At 27.9% G+C, this 20,677-nt stretch overlaps 1 protein-coding gene and 2 non-coding genes across 5 annotated transcripts in view; 1 reads left to right on the top strand and 2 right to left on the bottom strand.

The window, feature by feature from the left end:
* LOC129911835 (otoferlin-like) overlaps positions 1–20,677 on the bottom strand; it is a 194,726-nt gene that overhangs the window by 44,422 nt on the left and 129,627 nt on the right. The gene's annotated exons all lie outside the window — the stretch shown is intronic.
* Trnar-ccu (transfer RNA arginine (anticodon CCU)) lies at positions 18,473–18,545 on the bottom strand. Its single transcript has one exon. It is a non-coding gene; the product is annotated as a tRNA-Arg (tRNA).
* Trnar-ccu (transfer RNA arginine (anticodon CCU)) lies at positions 19,006–19,078 on the top strand. The gene has a single exon. It is a non-coding gene; the product is annotated as a tRNA-Arg (tRNA).

Genomic DNA, 20,677 nt, shown 5'->3' with positions numbered 1-20,677 from the left:
TATGCCAAAACTACTAAACTTACTTAAATTAAGATATCTCAGAGAAGAAAAGAGATATTGAGAAGATTGAAACTGAATTTGAAAGAAAAAAATAAATTCTTTTATAAACCGTAACAATTTTAATTGAAAAATATTACATTATGCCAAAATATTTCTTCGAAAATAGCAAAAAATGGGTTTTGAGATTTTCTAACGGGAATATCTAAAAAACGTGACGTGCTAGATCAATTCTGACTGAATTTTCGGAATCAGCATACAAAAATCCTTTAGAAAAGTATAGTTTAATTTAAAGGAGGATTTCCTTGCAGACCAGTGAAATAAAAAGATAAAGAGAGTTAAAATTCCTTACATTCAAGTTTTATTTAATTTTTAAAGCACAATAATCTTTAAATTAAAAATAAAATAATTACAATAATTGATAAACTTAAAGAAGAAATTGAAAGGTTATAAGACAAAAACAGTATTTTTTTTATTTTTTCTGTGTAGTTTGTTGTTTTTAACATAGTTAATTGCATACAAAAAAAACAGTATTTTTTATTTTATTTTTAATCTTTGTATTACTTTCCTAAGTTCAAAAAAATTCCTTTTTATATAATTTTAAACCAATATATTTTGAGGTAATTCCATATCTTTAAGGTCTAAATAAAGTTATGAAAAGGCATTTTATTCAACTTAGGAAGGCGATTCAAAGATTAAAAAATATAATATATATGAAAAACTTTGATGCAGGCTCCAGGTCAATATATTGACCTATTTGATATATATACTATTTAAAGAGGTCACTACAAAATTCCTATAATTAAAAAATATTTAAAAGTTCAACAAGACAAATATTCAATTTATAACAGTATTTTTTTTTAATACCAATGAATTGAATATTTAAAAAGCTTTTATACCTTTGTGTAACAACACATATTATTAAATAATTGAGTATTAGCTAAAAAGTTAAAAAAAGTAGTTTTGTAGTCACGCAAATTGCAATAAGATTTTTTTTGGTTATTCAAGATTCTGCTAAAACAAAAAAAAAAGCTATCATCTAAAGTAAAATTTTTCGAAGTTTACTGATAATTTTGTTTTATTTTTTCCAGAAATAGTAATAGTAGTTCTTGCATTAAAAAGCTATCTTCATGAAGCGAACCAGAGTTGTATTTTTCAAATTAAAAAATTAAAATAAATAAAATTCAACACTGGTTCGCACGTACTTGGTCTTATGAAAAAAAATTACTGCGAATGCTTTTTATGTAAAATTCATTTAGGTAAGGTTAATTTTAACAAAACATATTTTAAATGTTTTTAATCTCTTTACGTAAAATGCCTGTAATTTCTTGTACAAGACAGAATTCTAAGGAAAAAAATAGAAATATTTTTTTTTTTAATAATAACACTGGTCAACAAGGTTTTTGCCACAAGAACCAAAATATACTTTTCTAGTAGTTTTTGGGGTGCTGAATCCAAATCTGAAGACAGAAAAGTTTGATTGGCCTTCGTTTTTGAAATATTACCGTTAGAAAATGTCAAAAAACGTAATTTGGCTGTTTTCGAGGTTATGTTTTTATGTGGAGTAATTCATTATGAATAAATTTGTAACGTTGCCTATAAGAGCTAGTTTTATTCTTTCAAAAAATGTTTAAATCTTTCCGATATCTCTTTTATTGCCCGAGATACTTAAAATTTAAGTAGCGGTCTTTGAATCAAAAACAACACTGGCCAACCAAATTAAACTTTTTTTGCCACAAGAATACAAATATACTTTTCTAAAGGTTTTTGGCTTGCTGAACTCGAATTCACAATCAGAAAAATTCTATTAGCCTTCGGTCTTGAAATATTACCGTTATAAAATGCAAAAAAAGGGTTTTTTTTATAACGGTTATATTTCAAGAACTGAGGCTAATAGAATTTTTCCGATTGCGGATTTGAGTTCAGCAACTCGAAAACCTTCAGAAAAGTATATTTTGGTTCTTGTGGCAAAAATTCTGTGACCAGTGACTTTAACTTTAGATTAAGTTTAGTTTCTCTTTGGCTTATTAAATGAAACTTAAGATATCTCGAGCAATAAAAGAGATATCGGGAAAATTTAAACAGTTTTTGAAAGAAGAATATATTTTGTTGTAATAACCGTTACAAATTTGTTTATAATGCATTACCCCACATAAAAACAGAATCTCGAAAACAGCCAAAATGACGATTTTTAGCATTTTATAACGGTATTATTTAAAAAACGGAGGCCAATCAAATTTTTCTGACTTCAGATTCGGATTCAGCACCTCAAAAACTAATAGAAAAGTATATTTTGGTTCTTGTGGCAAAAAAAAAGTTAAATTTTGTTGACCAGTGTAATTTTTCAAACATTCAAAAAAATCGATAAAAAAAAAATGTCATTCAAAAGAGTTTTTTTTTAATTGTGTTTTTTGAAAATTCTATTTATTTTTAATTAAATGGTTATGAAAACGATTTTGTATAAAAAATTTGATTGAAGTAAATTAATTGTTTTACAGTTCAGGAATGAAGAAAATGGCTCTATGACATACGCAAAAAGGGTAACTAACCGTTTAAAATATAATATATATCTTATTTAAAAATGATTTAAAAATAAAGTAATTGAGTCACAAAATTTCGGAAAAAAATATTTTTTGTGAGGATATCTACGGGAAAAAATTTCACGAAAATGCTGAAAAGTCAATTTGATTTTATGGCACTTATAGCATGTTTCATTGTTTAAAACTGCTTCAAATCAATTTTATCCCAACTCACTTTTACTGAAAAAATTTAAGTAAGTTTTTTTTTGTTGGACTCTATGCTAAATTTTTTACTGACTGGCCTCACAAAAACATGGCTCAAGTTCAAGTGTCTAATAGTAGCAAGCAAAATCGGATCGCATCGCATTATTATGCTTAATTGTTTTTTCAGGTTAAAATTGCATTGTCTTTATTTATTTTATAAATTGATTTAAAGTTAATTACCTATTTCAATTTCAATTTTTTCTTTAAGACAATCAAATGTTTCGGTAGGCATACGAAGCACTACACTACGTTTCTGTTTGTAAACAAAAATGTTTCCTACACTATCCCTCTTTTTGTCTTTGTGTAGATAAAAGAAAACACAAATCATTCATAGTGAGAGAGAGCTCACTCTCTCCACCAAAAAAAAATCTCTAAAAAAAAGCTGCTGATTTGAAGCAACAAGCTGATGCGTATTTGAGTTGCGTGCATCCTTTTCAAACAATATCCAAACACACAATCAAACCAAAAAATGTAAAACACAAAAATGCTCTTCCGAGAACACAACAGAAACATCTTTCAAACCATCCAACAATGGTTACAAAGCAACAGTTGTTGGTTGCTTTGTGTCCTTGTATTCTAAGTCTTTACCATTAATTTAACGGTCTACTGGAAAAATTCTTGATACAAAAACTCGAGCGCCACCCATCTCCACCTAACCAACCTACATTTTTCTTGTCAGCCAAATTGTCGACGTAGAATTTGAAAAGGGACCACAAAAGAACAGTAGGGAAATAAGAATTCAGGGGCCTTGTTTTTAAAGTGGTTTGGAGGTCTTTTAAAAGCTTGGATGGGCTAAGATTTTTGAGGGTAGGGTTTTCTGTATTATCAAATTCGGAAGCAATACTTTTTGCATTAATAAGATATAATATTTAAGTGCATTTTTAGTGACGCCCCCTGAGATTGTCAGCCTTCAACTCCCCACACTTAGTCCGGGCGTAGCTTTTATTCAAGAGGAAACACTGAAGGAACAACATGCTGTTGGAAATAAAAGGACAAAAACCAGGTTTCTCTCATTGTCTGGTAAATGTTTTTTTGCCTGTTTTGTAGTCGTATTTTCCTCTCAAGCATATTTGATGATGGGAGGAGGAGTTGGTTTCCGTTCCACAGGATAACAAGCCTTATCTTTCGATATAGGCCGATGGTTCCCAGACATATACAAATATACACAAAAGAAAAAATATTATTTTCCCGGCTGTTTTTCTCCTTCACTACCCGTTACATTTAGAGAAAGATATTAAGTGGCCTCGAGGTTCGAGTCGATATGAGGTCGAAGCAAAATTTACATTATGGAAATAGTAGGATCTTCGAAGTTTCAACCAAAAAGTCATATTTTTTTTTTTTGTTTCTTAACAAAAACTTGGTTGGTTGTTGCCACCACAGTGCCCTATCCATTTTCACATTAACAACATGATGAGGATTTAGTGATTTTTGTTTGTGTATTGGCGAGGTATTGGGAAGTAGAATATGAAATTCAAGGTCTTATAATGAAAGTAAGCTGTTCAAAGTATTGAATTTAAATCAAAATATAAACGTTGGTTAACGTTGAGGCCTACAAAAAAAACTTTTCTTTGTTTGTTTGTGTTTTTCTTATTTTTAATTGAATTTGTTTCGAGTCACGAACGGTATTATTTTCTGATTCTTTGGTTGATCCTTTGAAAGAAATTTTGGATCATAGAGCAAAACAGATTGAAAAGATTTTGGAAATTGAAACAAATTACATGAGGATTTAAACTTAAAATTATATTGGTTTTTAAACTTGAACTTCATAACATTGAACTCATCAACACTTTTGGAGCTTACTTACGATTTTTTTGTTGTTAAATAAAATAATACCAAAAGATTTTCTAAGTAATTTACAAAAAAAAATATTTATGTATATAGGAGTAAGGGACACAAAAAAAAAATATTTTGAACACAATGGCAACACCTACAATATTTAAAAACACATTTTTAAAAAGCCATAAGCTCAATCCTATCTTTTAACTTTAAATCCACTGTATTTAATGAATAGTTTTTGAAAAAAAACTGTCAAACTCAGAATTCTGAAAAAAAAAATGATGTTACTAAAAAATTTTAAATTACGTTTTTTTAAAACTTTTTGGCCATAAACATTACCAGGAATAGGTAATATATGTGCCCATGATTATGAAAGTGGACTAAGTCACTTTTTGCATTGTTTAAAGAAAAACTTGCATAATAATTTTTGTATAACGATTTAATTATATTTCTTTTATAAAATCACTAGAGGAGCAATAAAGAAGTTTATTTACTGCAATTTCGGTTTCAAATAAACTTTATCCCTTAAATTATAATTATTTTTAGGCTAGATTTGATGGCATTTTTAGGAGTGACTTAGTCCACTTTCATAAATTAAGGGCACATACTTGCAGTTAAAAAAAAAATCAAAATTACTTCGATTTCGTTGGATTTTTTTTTGATAAAAACTGAATTTTTGAAATAATTGATTTTCTTTAAGGCTTTGACAAATAAGGCCTTCAAACTTTCGCTATTTAACCTTCAACAATAAGGGCTATTGAATAAAGAAAAAATAACTTTATATTTAAATGTTGAACTTCAAAAAAAAAAAAAAATTAACGTTCTTTTTTTAAAACTCATTAAAAAAAGTTCTTCGAAAATGAACTAGTTTTAATTTTTTTTTTCAGAAACTGTAATATTTCCTTTTATAATTTCGAATAATAATTTATGTGGCCAAAAAATTTAAAAAAATAAATTTATATTTTATTCTGAAAGATTTTTAAAAACTGCATGTTCACATTTTTTCAATAAAAATGTCATCTCAACTTTTTTTTTTTGTACGAATGCATAACTTGATATATGTGTCCCCTAGAATCAAAAACAATCTATTCCACTTTTTGTGAAAAATGAGTTAGAAACGCAGTTTATCTCAATTTTTCAACCTCTTTCTTTGAGTGTGGTTGAGCACTTTCAAAGTCAACTTGTTCCAGAGTTATACTTTATAGAAATATTACAGTTTGAATCAAAACGAATGTATTCCATATTTTTCACATTCTTTGAGAATCAAAACAACACTATTCCTGATATAAAGCAAAATAAAATTTTGCTAAGTTTCAAAACAAAACTATTCCTATGCATGACTTTCAAAACAATTCTATTCCAAAATAAATTATTAAATATTTTCGGAACACGCGTTGGGTGACAAAGGAAAGCACAGTCAGTTTAAAATCAAAAGTACATGTTTAATTCGATTCAGAAGTTTTTTTTTCAATAAAGCAGCAAAAAGTGCTTAGGAACGTTTTTTTTAAATAACTCAATAAAAGAAAAAGTGGAATAGATTGTTTTTGATTCTAGGGGGCACATATATCAAGTTATGCATTCGTACAAAAAAAAAAGTTGAGATGACATTTTTCCATGACATTACGATGGTAGACAATGCCAAAAAAGTGGGTCCCGGAAGTCCGTCTGTCTGTCTGTCTGTATAAGGAGCTAGAGCCTAAACGGATGGACCGATTGATGTCAAACTTGGTATGTAGCGTTATTTGGCGACTCTCCAGAGGGGTTTTTGGAATTAATTTTTTTGGACCAAAAATAACGGTACTCGTCATATACAGATTTCAGTAAAATTGAAGTATCTCGAAAACGGCTCCAACGATTTTGTTTAAAAAATTCAAATGTTAGTTTTAAGCTAAGGTCTATCTTTTAATGAAAAATTTTTGTTTTGAAAATCATTATTAACGGTACCTGCCATAGAACCGTTTTTTTTTTAAATCCGATTATCTCCGAAAGTGCTTATTGGATTTCAACGAAACTTTTTGTGAAGAAGCATTTATATAATTTAAATATAAAAATAAAATTTCCAAAAAAATAATTTTGGATTTTTAAAAAAATTTGAAATTTTGAAAATTTTATTTTCAAAAATCAAAGTTTCGAAAATGGGACATAGAATTTTTTTGAAATTTCGTTTTTAGATGTTGATTAGTGATTTCTACAAAATGGCATACCAGTTTTATTTTAAAACTTTTTTTTCCAAAACATTATTTATAAAAAATTAGTTTTTTAAAAAACGGCTCTAACGATTTTGAAAATTTTTTTTCTAAAAATGCATGTTAATATATCAATCAAAACTGCATGCTTGTCTTGTGGGGCAATATGATTTCAGATTTTATTATATTTTCTTTAAAAACCAATTTTATTTTTTTTTTTCAAATTTCTATATAAAAAGTCTTAAAAAATTAAGCAACTTTAACAGCAACATCGTGCGACCCAGTCGTGCATTTTATTTTGAAAACTTTGAAATTAAAGACCAGGTTTTCAAAAACACTTCATTCAATTTACTTAATTCTAAAGTTTAAATGTTTTTTTTTTTTTTATTTGAAGTCAATTTTTGATAAAATTGCATCTATAGCTAAAACTATGGAAGATTGTCCCTCGGTCCTATATATATTTTTTTCCTTTAATTTATCAGATAATCTTTTGGCAGCAATTAATTTATGAAATTTAATCAAATTTTTTTTTGTTCACAAAAATCTTTAATTAAATTTAAAAAAAAAAATTAATACGGCAACAGCGGCAATTTTTAACCTGTAGAGGTTAAAGTATTTTAATTTACTAACGTATGAAAAAAAGATAATTAAAATTGGAGCTGTTCGGACGGGTGGCCTAGTATTGCCTTTTTATGAGCTTTAGTTACTCCACCAAAATCATTTAAATAGATCTACGCAAAAAGATATTGGAAAGAGCATATTATTTCACAATTTGCATTACCAACATTAAAAGGGATTTTACCTGTTTAAAAAAAAGTACAAAAATTGAAACAAAGGATGTATAATAAATTGATCAATTTCTTAAATTAAAATCACCGTTGATTAACTTTTTATCTACATATTAATTATTTTGGGGGACCCACAGAATACTAGCTAGTTATCTTTTTTTTGAGAGGTATAAAATCAACGAAAGTTCGTATATATTTATCAGTTCAGTTGAAAGTTTTATCAAACGAGTGATAAGAATTATTTAGCATTGATAAAATGTCTCTTAAAATTATATTTATGTTGGCTTTTCTTACTATGGTCTTTGGATTGCCAGAACCAAGGAGATCAAAAATTGTAATTCCAAAGAAGGCAGTTCAAAGTGCTGTTGGAAATTCAGCAGAACTACCTAATAAAATTAGCGATGAAGTTAAACTTGTTAAAGGTCGCGAGGTAAATTATATAAAATGCGATAAAAAAATTGAAATGAGCATATTAAAATGATCAATTTTAATTTTAGGTAATAAATGATGCAGCAAAGATTGCACCATCTAGAATCAAAAGAGCTTGCCGTAACTGCACAGTTACATACAAAGTCTGGAAAAGTTATAACTATATATAAATGCTTAATATATTTGTATATTTTTGTTTTTTGTGAGTGAAAAATTAAAGGAAAATAAAGAACAATTTCTTTCGTTTTATATAAAATTTGGTTATTTTATTCCTCCAATTCTAAGTCATATATATGGCCTTTTTCAACAATATCATTCTAAATCAGAGACCAGAAATAACAGTCAACCTTTATTTTCAATTGGTTTTTCTCTGAGAGTTATCATTTTGCTTGAAATACGTTTCGGTTAAGGTTTGAGATTTATTTTTAAAAAATCAAAAATAAAGGTTATCGGTTGAGATTTTTACAAAAAAAATAAATGGAAAAGGTCAACCTTTAACCGTTATCGCTGAAAATAAATCAAAAATGGTCAATTCAAAGGAAAATGTCGAATATGTCAAGAATGTCTTTATATTGCAAAAATAAATATGAAAAGGATGTTTTTTCTAAGTTTATGTATTAAATAATGTTTGAGCTAAATAGACTCTCAAAGTTCTTTAAAGTCAAATTTTAAGACGAAAATGTGTTTTCCACTGTGATTTGAGTCGCTGGGACGACAAGCACAAAGAATGCAATTTCGAATATTTCAGGAGACCGATGTTCTAATATCTAGGTCAAAGCATTCATCTTCCAGAAGCGTTTTCGCCCGCCCAACTTCAAACGGCTATCTCTCGGAATTTTGAAAAAAATGAAAAAAAATTTATTGATGCCAAAAGGTAGCGGGGACTCCAACCTACATTTGGGTACAACTCTCATTCCTGTAGGTGCAGGCGTTCTCAAACCGGGAGCACTTAAAAGTAAAAAAAAGTTAAGCCCTATTCTGAAAAAAATAGGCATGATGTGGTTGTTTAACATGGAAGATGATTTCTAAAAAATCTGACAATGTGCAAAGCGTAGGCCCATGACACAAGCTATCATTTGGCATCACTTTCAAACGCGATTTTTTCGGAATTTTGAAAAAAAAAATCCAAAACCCGATTATACCACTATCGGGTAGCTGAGAATATAAGCTTTCATATGGCACCACTCCCATGTCTCTAAGAATTGATAAATTTGCAGATGAGATTTATTTTTTTCTCTTAGCGATAAATCTCACTGGTTGACCGAAACATACAAAAATACAAAATAAAGGTTTCTCTCAGACCTTGACCGAAATTTTTCTTTTTTTAAAAATAAAGGTTATTTTATGACGGGTATGGTTTGTTTCGCTTTTCTTATTTCGGTTTTTGGTTGTTTCGTCTTAGTCGATTCGCTATTTTATTGTTTCGTATTTTTGTTGTTTAGTTTTTTATTTACTTCGTTTTTCCTTATTTCGACAAAATTATACTTCGTTTTCTTATGACCTCGTTTTTAGTTTATTTTGTTATTGATTACTTCGTTTTTTCACTATTACGTTTTGGAATTAAGTCGCCTTTAGTTCACTTGGACTTTAATTATTTCGCCACCATTTGTTTCGCCCATTTTTTTGTGGATGTTAATAGCCTAAGGGCGTTAAAATTCGCGCGAATTTTAACGCCCTTAGTCTATTAAAATCCACAAAAAAATGGCGAAACAAATGGTGGCGAATAATTCGCGTCATTTTGAGTGCCTTTTAATTTTAAAAATGCTCAAAAAAGAAAAAAACAACGAATTCGTTACAATTTAAGGTAACAGATCTCTTATAGTATAAGGATTTGCTTATCTTTAATCCAAAAGTCTTCAAAGCCCAAAACAATCCACAAAACTGAAGACTTAAAGCGAAATGAACCTTGACAAAACAACTCATTGGACTTGTAATGAAAATGCGAAATAAATAAAAATCAAAAAGACACAAGGCGAAGTTATAGTTGGGCGAAGTGATCGAAATACGAAGTAAAAGAAAACCCAAATAAAGGATGGCGAACTAATCAAAAAAAATTGTGTCAAAAACGAAATAACAGAAATCGAAGTAAAAAAGGCTAAACAATAGGCACCCATTTTATGACCTTTATTGAAAATGGCGACAAATAAGAGTTATTAAGGAACCTTTCAAAAGGTTGAGATTTATTTCTGATCTCTGTTCTAAATTGTTTTTGTTGTTTTTTGTTAATTAAAAAAAAAGGATTCATAAGTTTTCTAAAAATATTTTTTGTGAAAGGGCTGTTTTTTTTGTATGGGTTGAGTTATGTTTGAGATAGGTATCGAAACATCTGACACACATTTTATTTATTAAAATTTGGTGAAAAAGATTCGTTTTTCATAAGGGTTAAGAATCTAAAAGGTCTACAAAATTATCTTGGATGAAAGGGTGTTTTTTTAAAGGAAATGATGAAATTTGGAATTACTACCACAAAAACTGGGACAAAATTTTACACCAACGAAAACCGGTACATATGTTTCATTTATAACAGAAACCAAGAATCTAAGCAGTCTATACAAATATTTAAGATAAAAGGGTGTTTTTTTTTTTTTGGGAAAAATTATCCTTATGAAATTTATTAAAAATTTCGTCATTCCCATGGGATTTACGAATAAAATAAGTTTATACATTTTTTCTTGTGAACGGGTGTTTTTGAAAAAGTGAGTAATACTAGAGTAATAATAGTGGTACAATATTGAAATTCAAAAAATTAAATTGACCTTTTTGCACCAATTACAGATTTTACTGATTCTTCGAAAAAAACACCATTCCACCCAATTTTTTCTTATAGACTTTTTTGATGCTTGGTTCTTATTCCAAAAGCAAACTTTTTGCCAAGTTTCATGAGTGTAACAATTTTGTTTTATTTGTTGATTTTATGTACTATTTTACCTGTACCTACTAGAATTGGAGGAATAAAATAACCAAATTTTTATAAAACGAAAGAAATTGTTCTTTATTTTTCCGACATTATAATTTCACTCACAAAAAATAATACAAATGTTTTTAGCATTTATTTATAAATAGTTATAAGTTTTCCAGATGTCATATGTAACTGTGCAGTTACGGCAAGCTCTTTTGATTCTAGATGGTGCAATCTTAGCTGCATCATTTATTACCTAAAATTAAAATTGATCATTTTAATATGCTCATTCCAATTTTTTTTATCGCATTTTAAATTATTTACCTCTCGACCTTGAACTAGTTTAACTTCATCTATTATTTTATTAGGCAGTTCTGCTGAACTTATAACAGCATTTTGAACTGCTTTCTTTGGAATTACAATTTTTGATCTCCTTGGTTCTGGCAATCCAAAGACGACAGTAAGAAAAGCCAACATAAATATAATTTTAAGAGACATTTTTTATCAATGCTATATAATTCTTATCACTCGTTTAATAAAACTTTCAACTGAACTGATAAATATTTACAAATTTTGGTTGGTTTTATACCTCTCAAAAAAGATATCTTCACAAAACAATAAATATGTAGATAAAAAGTTAATCAACGGTGATTTTAATTTAAAAAATTGATCAATTTACTAGACATCCTTTGTTTCGATGTTTTTTTTTTTTTTTTTTTTGTATAAACAGGTAAAATCCCTTTTAATGTTGGTAGTGGGAATTATTAAACAATATTCCCTTTCCAATATCTTTTTGCGTAAATCTATTGAAATTATTGTTGCTCAAAAAAAGGCAATATCGAGCCCTTCCTGCCAAAATATCGTAAGCAATATGGCGCATTAACAGCTATAGCTTTTTAAAATCCTACTTCTGATTGTAATGAATGAAACAGCAGAAGATAGAGTAAATTTTTGCCTTTTTAAAGATGTATAACTTAAAGGCTTGTCATGATAGCTGCCAAAATAATTTAAAACTGGTAAAATGTGATACAAAAAAACTTTGTATGACAATTTTTAGTAAAATATCTTCAGATACAATTTTGTAGGACATAATTTTTGCCTAAGACCTTCCATTTTAAAAATGAAAAATATTGTGATCTTTGACCCCTTATAATGGGACAAGCGGACAGAGGAAACTTTAGGACTTTTACAACTAAATAGTTGGATATTGACCACTGTTTTTAAATACAAAATTCATGCATTTTAATCCTCTTATAGTTTGAAATTTGATCATTTCCCTTATTTTCATTCAGAACTACAAAAATAAATTTTTAATGGGGGCCCTTTTCTCATGACCAATTAACCCCAATTCAGCCATGTATCATTTTCGATACATGTTTTAAATCCTTTTGCGATATCTTGACATTATCAAAAAAAAAAAAAAAATATATTAAATTTATTGGCTTCCTATGAACCCTGCCAAATTTCCAGAAGATCGACGCTATATGAAGCTTTTACAAAAATGGAACAGAATTGTGATGAAGATTGATGACTGATGACTGTTGTCTCACATCATATTACGTATATCAAGTTAAAGCTCCTTATATTAATCTACATAAATTCTTGCCACACGCTGTCAAAAACCTTTTCCATATAAACCGCAGAGATAGCCTCCGGTATTCTGCTGGTATTCCTACCTAACATCTTTGTTCCAATAACTGAAACTAACTCGTATACTCAGTTGCGTATTTCGCACATCTCTAAACAAATAAAACTTGGGTATTTTGTCATAATATTATTGTCCTCAAACCACTTTGACATTAGAGAGCCTTATTGATAACGTTATCCTTATCAAGTATCTCGTTGAAATTAAGGTAGGTATTTGTTATCTTTAACCAAATATACACACATACTAAAGGTTCTTTTGTTTGTATTAGAAATAGAGCATCAGCTCCAAAACAGAACAACCACATTTCGCCTTTGGGTTTTGTTGAAATAAAATGTGAGGGTTTTAGGGTTTTCTGTTTCGGATAGAAATATTTATATGGGGGAATTTGTTTGGATCTTTTTTTTTCAATTTCTTTTTTTTTTTTATTTGAGAATGGAGGAGGAAAATAACAGCCATTGGCTTTAAATTTATATAATTAACTTTATAGGTTGAGAAGATTAAAGTAAATGATAAAATTAGAACAACTTTTTTTAATGTCCTAAACAAAAACATGGGTGTGTTTGTATTGAAAATGATTTTTGATTACTTAATGTAAAAACTTAAATAACGTCAAGATTTCGTGAGTTTCATTTTTTTAAATGGCCTTAATTCTCAAACACCCATCGGATATGCTGTACTGAAAAAATTGATTACGTTTGTAAAAATCATTGCATACTAAGAGGCACTCATCAAGATTTGAAAAAAAAAAAATAAACAGAATTTCGTAATTGTGTGTCTTTCTAACTTGTCATCAAAGTAAAATAACAATAAATCCCAAGTAATTCAATCGTAAAAAATAAGAGTTTTTGGGAAACTTCAGAGTAGTTTGTTGATTTTTTAGGACCAAAGATAGAACAACTTGATATTTACTAAGTTTCATAACCATCGTAGAAACAAGACGCTTTCAACGATATCTCATTTGTCAAATCACGTTAAGTGGTTTAGAAGTTATGATGGAAGAGATGAACCTTACACACACATACCGGTCAAACACATAACCCTCCTTAAAAATATTTGGAAAAAAATTAGGTAATGATGAACTTTTCAACGTAAAACATTTTAAAAACAAAATCACAAACTTTCTAGTCTTTGAAACTTTTTCATGCAAAAATAAAAAAAAAATAATAAGAAAAGTTAAGCATTTATTTTTCAATTTAAATATTTAATCGAAAATATAAAAGAACACAAAAATACTATTTAAATAATCTTGGAAACAAAGCATGTACCTACAAAGCATGCAAATATATTTGTAAAATCATATAAATATGTCCTTTTTTACCCACAAAGAAAAAACAATGAGCTTATTTCAATTTAAAATTCTTCCGGAAAGTTTTAAACAAATGAAAACAAAACAGAAACAAAAAAAAAAAAACACATTTGAAAAATAAGTAACATATTCATGTATCCCACAAAGGAATAAAGGAAATCCTTAAAAACTCATCTGAAATTTTCATTTTTTTTTTATTTTGTGTGTCGTGTGTGTGTTTTTTGTATCTTTATTAAAGAAAAAAAACCTAAAAATATATGTAGATTGATGCAACAAGAAAAATAATAAAACATCATAACGTAAAATTTTGAAAACATTTGAAATAGCTAATTCCATTTTACTATGCAAAATTCTATTTTTTAACCCTTTCGGACCCAGCGTTACTCTCATGTAACATTTTTTTAAAAATTCGTAAAAAATATTAAATTAAACAATTTTTTAGGTTACGTTGGCTTAATTGAAAGATAATAATGCCTAGTTACTGGATTATTACAAAAAGTTAGTCAAATACCATACCTTTAATTTTTTTTTATCGAGAAAGGGACTGAAATTCACATTTTTTTTTTTTGCAAAAAAAATTGTTTTTATGGTCATAATTTTGAAAAAAAGATATAAAAAATGTTAATGCAGAAAGTGTTTTGTTATTTCGCTTAGAAAAAGAAGCATACATTATAGTTTCATAAAAAGTTTTTTTCTCAGTTCTTCGACTTTTTTTGGTGGTCATAGGCAGTGCATGTTACTTACATGTAACATGAGAAAAACACATTAGTTTTGCTATTTATTATTTTGGAAAATAACTTTTTGCTATTCATATTTCTTAGTTGTGATGTTTTTGCCCGATAATACCGAAAAAAAAACATTTTTTAATATTGATTTTCATAGCTTAGGCTCGAAAGTGTTAAGTGAAGTGGTATTTATTTTTATGTCAGTAAGAATGATACTTTTATTGTTTTACAGGTAATGAATGAAAACTTTTTGTTAAGCTAGAGCTGTAGCAAATCGTATGTATTCGTTACTAAAATGCGGGTATTCACTTCAGTAACGAGTAACGAAACGTTACTTTCTAAACAGTATCGTTACTCGTATGTTTCGTTACTGGGTACTGAAGTAACGAAACATACGAAACGTACGAGATACGAAACATACGAGTAACGACGCGATTCCAGTTTCAATACTAAATCCGATGTAAGAGATACGAAATGAAGTGATACACTCAATTTGTCGTATTTCGCATCTCGTGTCGGTATCGTAAACATAGTCAGAATACTAACTGCAGATAATTATCCGGAGTTTACTTTTGTCTCGATTAAAACAGTAGTGCCAAGGTTCAATAATCATTGTGTTATCGATAATTTATACAGAAATATCAAAAGAGACGTTTTTGTATTTTCTCTATTTGGCCGAAATATGTATATCCACGACGCAACCAATCTGTTTATGGCCTTGGTGTTAATGGTATTGATATTTAGCTTAAGAATGTACAAAAGTTTTTTGGTTTTTCAAAAAATTAGTTAATTTTCTGTGCAAAATTTTCAACACAAAAAAAAAGCAGAGAAAACGAGGTTTGAAAATCACTCTTAATAGAAAAAATAAATGAAAAATTGTTCGACATGGTTGTATTGAAGTGTTAATATTTCGAGATCTGCGCGTTGCACTTTTGAAATAAAGGTCTCTAAAGAATTGTGATAAGATTACTGAAAGAATATAAACAAAAAATTACCAAAGTTTTGTCTAAAAATTTGGAAAAAAATCAAAAAAGTTTCCACGTTTGATTAAAAAAAAAACGAAAAAAATTCAATATAGCTACCTTTAAACTCTTATTACATGAGAATGCCGCAACTAATTTTAATGTTTATGACCTTAAAATGTAGCTTAGATTATAGAAATTGTTATTGGTTTTTTTTCCAAAAAAAAATTTTTACAGCATTATACCAATGTACGAAACATACTTAAAATACCAAACATACGAAACGTATCAAATACATGAAATATACGAAACACACGAAGCATGCGAAAGTAACGAAAGTAACGAAACATGCGAAACACACGAAACATACGAAATATGCGAAAAATGCGAAAAATGCGAAACATACGAAAGTAACGAGTAACGATATTATTGATGCGGGTACTAGTATCAAAAGTAACGTATACATGCGGGTACTCATTTTGTCGTTACTTTTACAGCCCTATGTTAAGCTATAGACTTATTTCAAAAAATATCTTCATTAATTACACTAGTTTACAAAAAATAAAAATTGTTTGGACACCAAGTGCCGTTATGCTTTTCGTATAGATTTGAGCCCAGAAAACTCGAAAATCGTATCTAAAAAAATATAAGGATAGGTTTTCGAGATATGATTTTTCAAAGTTTTTTGTGGTTTATTTTTCAGCATTCTTAGTATTCGGGCTATATCTTGAGTAATAAACAACTAATCTGAACAAAAAAACCGGTTTCTGAAAGCTGATCAAATAAGCCAAAAACACTGGAATAACTTTTTTGGGTCACTCCAAAAGTTTAAGTGTATTGTATCAAAACACTTAAAAAAAATCGAATTTTTAAAGGAAATTTTTGCAAAAATAAAGAGTTTCTTACTGACATAAAAAATCTAAATCTTGCGAATCCTAAGTATGCTGAAAAAAAAACTTTGAAAAATCATATCTCGAAAACGTATCCATCGTAACTTTTTTTAAAGTGATTTCCAAATTCCTGAGATCAAAGTACGTAAGAAAAAAATAGTGGGATTGAGTGTCCATTTTGGCTGTAAACCAGTGTTACCTACGCCTTTCGATCTAACGAGATTTTCTTGGAAATGCTCCTGTTTGCTCTTATAAATTTTGGCGACAAAAATCATGTCAAAATGTATAAAATTTCTATGCATAGTTGGCAACTATATAACCATAAAATGCTCAGACTTGTTATAATTGTTTTTTTTTTTTTTTTTTTGACAATTTTTGAAATTCCTGTTAATCACCTTTATTGTGACCAACTACCAATGGATAATTGCTAATAAAAAAAAAGTATGCCATTTGATTTCTCGTAAAGCAAAAAATTTTAAGAATACAAAAATTTAAATATTTTTAAAAAAATATTTTTTTAAACATTAAAAAAAATTATGTACTATATCATTCTAAAATAATTAATAATCTAAACGTCAGATGAAAATTTCATTTACCGGTAAAAAAAAAACTATTTCTTAAAAAATCAAATCAAACGATTCTGTCGCTTACGAGTAATCTCACTTACCTATAAGAAAAATCGTTAATAACGATTAAAACAATTTTTTCTTATTTAAAAAGTATGACTTTAATTTGAACACAAAAAAATTGATAGTGAAATTTTTGAGAAATGGTAGGTTTTCCTTTTTTTTTAAATTTTTTTTTACTTAAGACATAAATTTTCATTGAAATCGGTTAAGTTGTTTACAAAAACTCAAAACCAATGACAGTTATCGTTAATATCGGTTCAAAAAAATAATAGTTTTACTTTTGAAAACATTTTATTTTATCAAAATCGTTATAGTCATTTTTGAAAAAAATTAATTTCTTTTTCATTTCCTTAATTTTGATCTGAAAAATTAAGATTTAATTCCATACAGACAGACAGAATTGCGATATCCACAATCATCGTAATGCCATTGTTCACTTATTTTCTAAATGTTTCTAAGAAGATGTGCCTTAATTTGCATTTGCATTAAATTTGCTTTGTAAAATATTCTCTTTTTCATAAAAAAATTGAAATTCCACTAGGTACTGTGCTGGGACCCATACTTTTCAACATTTATGTGTCCGACTTGCCTTCTCAAACAAAACAAAATACTAAACATATTTAAGCTGTAAAAAGTTTAATTTTGTGTATGTTTAAAGTAACATAATATGTTATGAAAATTAAATGAAAATATTATTTAACTGCACTAAAATGATTGAACAAAGAAATAAATATGTATGACCTGCAAATATATGATTACTCTCATTTTCTATAGTCTTCTAACTGCTTAATAGACTTCAAAATCAACTACAACTCAAAACATACTAAAACCTTAAAAATCACTGGAAAAGTATTTTATATTCATTCCAGGAATACAAAATCTCTGTGATTTGAAACACATTATCATATCTTTCATTTGTAGAAAAAAAAAAATTTTATTTTTTTTACAACGTTATTTCAAACAAAACACTCTTCCAATCACATACAACATACCTATAACATACCTATAAAACCCTTCCATTGAATCACGTTCTTTTTTTTTTTGTGTTATCAAATATTCAAGCTTCAAAGTCAATAACACAGCCATCTGAATAATATGCATGCTATCTCGTCTCTCGTATCTGTGCGGCTTTTTCTGAAAACAACCTCAAAATAGACCACACGAATATGGGTTTTGTCGTACGTGTGTAACATACAACAGAATGTAATAGCATTTATTTTTTTTTTTTTTTGTTGTATTCTATGAGATAATTTTGAATGTAAACCATAAAACTATGAGAATATACATTCACTTTTATGTTTTTTAAATAGTCTACACGTTTCTCGGAAGCTGCGTTATGATGATGGTCCATTAGTTAAACAAGAGAGAATTTTTTTTAGCTCGCAATATTATTTTTTTTTTATTCCTATCTATAGTAACTTTTTTTTATGTTTGAAAAAAAGAATGATAAACTTTACCCCAGATGGGACTCGAACCCACAATCCCCGGCTTAGGAGGCCGATGCCGTATCCATTGGGCCACTGGGGCGTTAACTTAATCTTTTATGAATAAAAATCCAAACCGATTGTTTGCATCTAATTAAAATTAGAATCACAAATAGATATTTCATCTAAACTAGTCACAGAAGGCTAAACAAAAATCAATAAATAAATTAAATCATTTGAATATCTATCGAAATTGAATTTAACTGAAAATGTATTCATTCGAGACGATTAAACTTTTTTATCTCAAATAACAAAAAAAAATATAAAGTAGGTACATTTTTTTTCAAACAAAAAAAAAAGTTCAACACCTATAATATTCCATAAAATTATTATAAAAGTTCAAGTATTTGATATAAAAATTCCACCCACCAACACATGAGTGGGATACAGAAATGAATTTCTAAATATAAATTCATCCAATATTCATTTTTATGTGGGGGACTTTTATAGGAGCTTTGATGGAGAATACTTGTTGTGTTAACTTTGAGCACATAGTGGCAACTGCCCCAGTGGCCCAATGGATACGGCATCGGCCTCCTAAGCCGGGGATTGTGGGTTCGAGTCCCATCTGGGGTAAAGAAATATGTTTTTTTTTATTATTATTATTTTTTTTTTTTAATTTGAGAAACCATTGGCAGTTGTAAGAAGATTTTTTGTTCTTTTATTAAATGGTTTTTTGAGAATAAAAAAATTAAATTTGCTATTTGGTATTTGTTGAAAAATTAAATGTTTTTCCCACATTATACATAATTATGGATACTGCAATGGGTTGGAAATATTCTGTGAAATTTTGTTAGGAAAAGTTCGTTGTTAGTTATGTTTTGGCTTGTAGGTGTAATTTATTTGATGAAATGTTTTTATTATTCTTATTTTGAAATCTTTATTTGTTAATATAACAATTTTTTATAATTTTCTAAATCAATGTACATTATATAATTTTGGTAGCTAAGTAATTCAAACAAATAAAAATAAATTTAAATGAGAAAAGTTGATTTCCTAGAATTTTTATTTTTAAATTGGTAGTTATGTTATTTTTTTGAATATTTATAGTTATTTTTGAATTATTAGTAAATTGACGCAATTTGAGGTAAAAAAAAGAAGTTTAACAAATTTTAAAAATAAATTTCCTCAAAAATTAAGTTTTCAACGATTTTTGTCAAAAATAAACTTCTATCGAACAAAGTAAAAAAAAAAAATCTTCAACAACAACAAATATTTTACCAAGTGTAAAATTAGAATTCGTAAAAAAATTTAACTAAAAATTAAGTCTATCTGTCTGTATGAATCTCAAGCTAAAGCCTTAGCCGTTGGAGCTTTTTTCTTTAAATTTAGTAGTTAACAGGTTTTTTTTTTTTAAACGGCTCAACACAGTAAATAAGGTTATACACGGTGGTCTTGAAAACGCGGCAGGTTTTATAAAAATGAACCCCAAAAGTAATGATGTAGATTTGTTCAAAATGATCTCAGGATTGCAAATTTGTAAATTTCAAAATCGTACCTGATCCCTTTTTTGAGTTACAGACATTTTACATATATACACGTGGGAGGGCATTTGGGAAAAAAAATTTAAACAAAAAACAAAAGCACATTATAATGTCCTATACCTTTTTGGAAAGCTAAAATACACTCCTTGCATTTGATGATTATTTGAAGTTGATTGAGTAAATAGTTTTTGAGAAATTTAATTTCAAAGTCAAAATTAAAAAAAAAAAATAATTTTTTGTATTTAAGTTAATTTTTTTTTAAATTTGAATTACAAGGTATAAGTTTTCAAAATTGAATGTTCTATTAAGTTTTTAGTCAAATCCTTAAAAATAGATGCAAATAACTATCCTAGTTTTTCAAAAATGGGAAAAAAGATAGGAACTTTTATATTTGTTTTATTTGTTCCTAAGGAAAAATTTGTATAATGGTTATTTAATGAACAGATTTGTAAGTTCTAATCAAACTTAGTGTAACTCAGAATCAACCCCAAGAACGAAGTGGTATTTTGCTCCTTTTTTGAGGTTTTTTTTTGTTCACTTTTGCTGTTTTTTGTAAATGTTTTTTTTTGCCATTTTTATAGTTTTGTATTTTTTTTTTTCATTTTTATATTTTTTTAAGTTATTTTTCAGGACTATTTTTGAAAGTTAAGAGTTATAATGTTACGTATAACCGAAAAACATCCCACATTAC

Source organism: Episyrphus balteatus, chromosome 2 (genome assembly GCF_945859705.1).
Source record: "Episyrphus balteatus chromosome 2, idEpiBalt1.1, whole genome shotgun sequence".
In the NCBI taxonomy this organism is placed as follows: Eukaryota; Metazoa; Arthropoda; class Insecta; order Diptera; family Syrphidae; genus Episyrphus; species Episyrphus balteatus.
The sequence above is the reverse complement of the archived record's forward strand: the minus strand, read 5'-3'. Positions and strand labels throughout refer to the sequence as shown.